Genomic DNA, 6000 nt, shown 5'->3' on the forward strand with positions numbered 1-6000 from the left:
TTGTGCTCTCAATGGTCATCAAGCCCCTACTGCGTGCTTGACACTCTGTGTCTCCCTGATGGCTGGCCCCAGCTCCCTGCTCTGTGAGCCCCTTCTCTGCAGCTCAGTGTTGATGGCAGGTGACCAGCTTTTGTCTGTTTCCTTGGCATCTAGATTCTTCTGTCCCTAGCAGCGCTCAGGCACACCTACAGCCATTCTTGTTGAGAACACAGAAGATGGGGAGTAAATAGTTACTTTCACCCCAGGTGTTAGGCTTCCGTGAAGCACAAATGCCCATGTAGAGGTAGGGCTAAAGAGGATCAGGTACTCGTGGAACGCTCACTTGGTGCTAAGTACCTGTGCTAAGTACTTGATGGAATTCCTCAGTCAATTTTCCCAGGAGTAGGGTAGGCGATGTTCCATTTTACAGATGGGCTCGGAGAGGTCAGATGACTTGCTTGGTGTCACTCAGTTGGCAAGTGGCTGAGCTAGAAACTGGACTCTGGCCCCTCTGACTCCCCAGTGTGAGTGAGGAGCTGGGTGGGCTTTTCTATTTCACAGTGATGGTCTAGGACAGAACAGCCCAATACAAATATCGTACGAGCCTCCCATGTCATTTCTGAAATGTTACCGATTGCCATTGTGTTAATTCCAACTCGTGGTGACCTCACGTGTGCAGAGTAGAACTGCGTCATAGGGTTTTCGAGGCTGTGACCTTTCAGAGGCAGATGGCCAGGCCTTTCTTTCGAGGAAGCTCTGGGTGAGTTTGAATCGCCAACCTTTCAGCTAGTTGTTGAGTGCTTAACCATTTCACCACCCAGGGGCTCCTAGTTTTTGAAATAGATTTTATTTTTTTAGAGCAGTCTCTAGTTTTAGAGAAAAATTTGCTGAAAGTACAGAGTTCCTGTATACCTCTCCAAAACACATAGTTTCTTCTACTATTGTTGTTGTTAGGTGCCATCGAGTCCATTCTGACTCATAGTGACCCCATGTACCACAGGACAAAACACTGCCCAGTCCTGAGCCATCCTTACAATCATTGCTATGCCTGAGCGCATTGTTGCAGTCACCGTGTCAAGTCATCTCATTGAGGGTCTTCCTCTTTTCCGCTGACCTTGTACTTTATCAAGCATCACGTCCTTCTCCAGGGACTGATCCCTTCTGACAACATGTCCAAAGTATGTAAGACGCAGTCTCGCCATCCTTGCCTCTAAGGAGCAATCTGGTTGTACTTCTTTCAAGACAGATTTGTTCGTTCTTTTGGCAGTCCATAGTATATTCAATATTCTTCGCCAAAACCACAATTCGAAGGCGTCAGTTCTTCTTCGGTCTTCCTTATTCATTGTCCAGCTTTCACATGCACATGATGTGACTGAAAATATCATGGCTTGGGTCAGGTCCACCTTAGTCTTCAAGGTGACATCTTTGCTTTTCAACATTTTAAAGAGGTCCTTTGCAGCAGATTTGCCCAATGCAATACATCTTTTAATTCTTGACTTATGCTTCCATGGCTGTTGATTGTGGATCCAAGTAAAATGAAGTCCTTGACAACTTCAATCTTCTCTCCATTTATCATGATGTGGTTTATTGGTCCAGTTGGGAGGATTTTTGTTTTCTTTATGCTGAGGTGTAATCCATACTGAAGGCTGTGGTCTTTGATCTTCATTGGTAAATGCTTCATATCTTCTTCACTTTCAGCAAGCAAGGTTGTGTCATCTGCATAATATACAGGTTGTTAATGAGTCTTCCTCCAGTTCTGATGCCATGTTCTCCTTCCTATAGTCCAGCTTCAGAGATTATTTGCTCAGCAAACAGATTGAATAGGTATGGTGAAAGATTACAACCCTGATGCACACCTTTCCTGACTTTAAACCACTCAGTACCCCCCTTGCTCTGTCCGAACAACTGCCTCTTGATCTATGTACAGGTTCCTCTTGAGCACAATTAAGTGGTCTGGAATTCCCATTCTTTGTAATGTTATCCATAATTTGTTATGATCCACGCAGCGGAATGCCTTTGGATAGTCACTAAAACACAGGTAAACATCCTTCTGGTATTCTCTGCTCTCAGTCAGGATCCATTTGACATCAGCAATGATATCCCTGATTTCCCATCCTCTTCTGAATCTGACCTGAATTTCTGGTGGTTCCCTATTGAAACACTGCTTCAGCTGCTTTTGAATGATCTTCAGCAAAATTTTGCTTGCATGTGATATTAATGATATTGTTCTATAATTTCCACATTCAGTTGGATCACCTTTCTTGGCAATAGGCATAAATATGGACCTCTTCCAGTCGGTTGGACTGGTAGCTGTCTTCCAAATTTCTTGGCACAGGCAAGTGAGCACTTCTAGCTCTGCATCCATTTGTGGAAACATCTCGAATTCTGTCAGTTCCTGCAGCCTTATTTTTCGCCAACGCCTTCAGAGCAGCTTGGACTTCTTCCTTCAGGACCATCGGTTCCTGATCATATGCCACCTCTTGAAATGGTTGAATATCGACTAATTCTTTTTGGTATAATGACTCTGTGTATTCTTTCCATCTTCTTCTTCTTCTTTTTTGATGTATAATTTTTATTGTGCTTTAAGTGAAAGTTTTCAAATCAAGTCAGTCTCTCACATAAAAACTTATATACGCCTTGCTACATACTCCCAATTATTCTCCCCTAAGAGACAGCCCGCTCTCTCCCTCCACTCTTTCTTTTTTCGTGTCCATTTCTCCAGCTTCTAACCCCCTCCACCCTCTCATCTCCCCTCCAGGCAGGAGATGCCAACATAGTCTCAAGTGTCCACCTGATCCAAGAAGCTCACTCCTCACCAGCATCCCTCTCCAATGCATTGTCCAGTCCAATCCATGTCTGAAGAGTTGGCTTCAGGAATGGTTCCTGTCCTGGGCCAGCAGAAGGTCTGGGGGTCACGACCCTTCCATCTTCTTTTGATGCTTCCTGTGTGGTTTAATATTTTCCCCATAGAATCCTTCACTATTGCAACTCGAGGCTTGAATTTTTTCTTCTTTTCTTTCAGCTTGAGAAACTTGTTCTTCCCTTTCTGTTTTTTTTCTCCAGCTCTTTGCATGTGTCATTGTAATACTTCGTCTTCTCTAGCTGCCCTTTGAAACCTTCTGTTCAGCTCTCTTACTGCATCCTGTGATACATTTGTTACAACTGATGAACCAATGTTAATACATTGTTATTAACTAGGGCCCTTAGTTACAGGAGGGTTCACTCTTCTATGGTGCAGCTCTTAGGGTTTTGACAAATGCATGATGTCATGTGTCCACCATGTGTTGTTGTTGTTGTTATTGTTATTGTGTGCTGTTGAGTTGATTCTGACTCATAGTGAGCCCATGTGACTTCTGCCCATCTGCCTCATAGGGTTTCTTAGGCTGTAATCTTTACAGGAACAGATCATCAGGTCTTTCTCCCAAACAGCCACTGGGTGGTTCAGACTGCCGACCTCTTGGTACATCTATGTAATTTTGAACTTTGGTGGTGCAGCAGTTAAGATCTACAGCTGCTCACCAAAATGTCAGCAGTTCAAATCCACCACCTGCTCCTTGGAAACCCTGTGGGGGCAGTTCTACTCTGTCTTATAGGGTTGCTATGAGCCAGCATCAACTAGAAGGCAATAGGCTTTGTTTCATTTTTGGTAAACCTGTGGCTGTCGAGTTGATTCCGACTCAGCAACCCTATAGGACAGAGTAGAACTGCCCCATAGGGTTCCCAAGGCTGCAATCTTTATGGAAGCAGACTGCCACATCTTTCTCCCATGGAGCAGCTGGTGGGTTTGAACTGCCCACCTTCTGGTTAGCAGCTGAGCGCTTAACAACTGTGCCATCAGGGCTCCTAAACTTTCTAGTACCCACATGAAAAAAAGCAAAGAGAAACAGGTATGATCATGTTATTTATATATTTTATTTATCCCAGCACATCCTAAATATTGTCATTTCAATGTGTGATCAGTATAAAAATTATTAAACAGATAGTTTATTTTATTCTTTTCTTTTTTGGGGAGAAGAGGCTAAGTCTTACAAATCACTGTGAATTTTGCCCTTCCAGCGCCCCTCCATGGGGACTTGCGGCAGGCCAGGTGCTTGACAGCCGCATGTGGCTGCGCCCCATTCTGGACACTGAGGGTCTGGGGCAGAATGTAGGGACTTCCAAGTCCCCGGCTGAAGCACCCCTTGAAGTCTGGAGTCAGTGTTTTTGCTACTTCGCCTTTGTGTGTCCCAGCACAGACATATCAGCCGAGGTGGTACCGGGCAGCTGAACTTGTGCCCAGGGTCCTGTGGTCATTTCCTGTGCCCCATGTGTCCAGGCCTGGCATTGGGTGTGGCGAGGATGCTGCCTCCGAGCCTGTCTCCCCCGAAGAAGGCCCACCCCAGTTGATTTGGAAAAGCTCAGGGCCAGGAAGGGGAGGTGGCTTCTCCGGGAAGTGGAGGGCTGTGGAGCTGGGTCCCTGGATCTGGGAGGATGCATCAGTAATGTGTTAGCTGCAAACTGGGGCTCTCTCCAAAGGCTGCCACCCGAGAGACAGCTGTGGGGTCCTCCCACTGGGCTCCAGCCTTTCTTTCTCTCTCTCTCTTCCTTCCTTCCTCCATCTCTCCCTCCCTCCCTCTCTTCCTTCTTTTTAAGAATTTATTATGGTAATGTATATGTAACAAGACATTTGCCATTTTAACCATTTTTACATGGAGAACTCAGTGACATTAGCTATATCCTCCATGTTGCCCAACCATTACGACTGTCCATTTTCAAATGTTTTTATCCCCCTGAATAGAAACCCCCTGCCCCTTAAGTAATAACTTGCCTTTCCCCTCCCCCAGCCCCTGGTAACCACTGATACACCCTTGTCTCCATACGCTTGCCCGTTCTAGACCTTTCATACCCGTGAGGTCGTGCAACATGTGGCCTTTTGGGTCTGGCTTCTTTCACTCAGCGTCATGTTTTCAAGGCTCATGCACATTGTAGTGTGTATCAGGACATCGATTCTCTTTATGGCTGAATGATATTCCCTTGTGTGCTGTATGAACACACCGCATTCTGTTTATCCATTCATCAGCTGATGGGCCACAGTTTGAACAACACTGTACACGGATGTGCTGGTCGGCAGTTTTCAGTGGCCTCTGAGACTGGCTGGCAGGGAGCAGCCAGAGCTTGAGTTTCCTTTTTGGGGGTGTCCTCTTCCAGGTGCCCGCTGTGCAGGGCTTTGGTTACCGCGCAGAGCCGCTGAGGTCAGCAGGGACGGGCCATGCTCCAAGGTGTCTGTGCAAGAGCCTGGACAGCCTGGGTGGCGGCTGACCATTGAGGTGGCTGCTGTTTGTTGGCAGCTGAGGGTGATTATAGGGCTGCGTTCTGGGGGATGGGTCTGCGCATGTCTCTCATGGGGCTGGTGGCCATGGCTGGGGCTGCACGGCGGCGCCTGTCAGCTGCTCAGTGACATGTGAAGGGCCAAGACCCCCCCCCGTGATGGAGCTGGTTCCGTCTGCCTAGGGGGTGGGGTAATGGGGTCTGTGGACTGTCCTGTGGGTTTAACCTCCTGCCTCCAGCTGGGATGTCTGTCCCCAGGATGGCAGCCCTCCTTGGTGGTCCCTTTTCTCGTCCTCCTCCCCTCTTGCTTTGTCCCTGGGCGTTTCTCCTTGCCCTCTTCTCTTCTTGTTTAGCAGGCCTCCGTATCTGGTTCCAGCATCTTCTTGGATTTTTCCCACCCTTCCTTTCTAGGGGTTTCCCTGGCTGCTCCTGCAGGCCCCCTCTGAGTCCTATTTCCTTCTCAGATGCTCCCTTCCTTGGACTGAGCCTCACAAATGGCAGAGCACCCCCTCCAGCCCCTACTCTTGGGGACACTTCGATGCCTAGAAGCCACCACTGGAATCCAGCCCCGTGTGCAGACCCCTGAGCTCGCATGCAGAAGTGGTTTGCAGAAGCCCAGAGCATTTATTACAGCCTCCAACGCTGGCCACAGCAAAGCTGAAACCCTACATCTGACAACTGATGCCATCCACTCTTGACTCCTGACAGTGTTTC

Source organism: Elephas maximus, chromosome 19, assembly GCF_024166365.1.
Source record: "Elephas maximus indicus isolate mEleMax1 chromosome 19, mEleMax1 primary haplotype, whole genome shotgun sequence".
Taxonomy (NCBI): Eukaryota; Metazoa; Chordata; class Mammalia; order Proboscidea; family Elephantidae; genus Elephas; species Elephas maximus.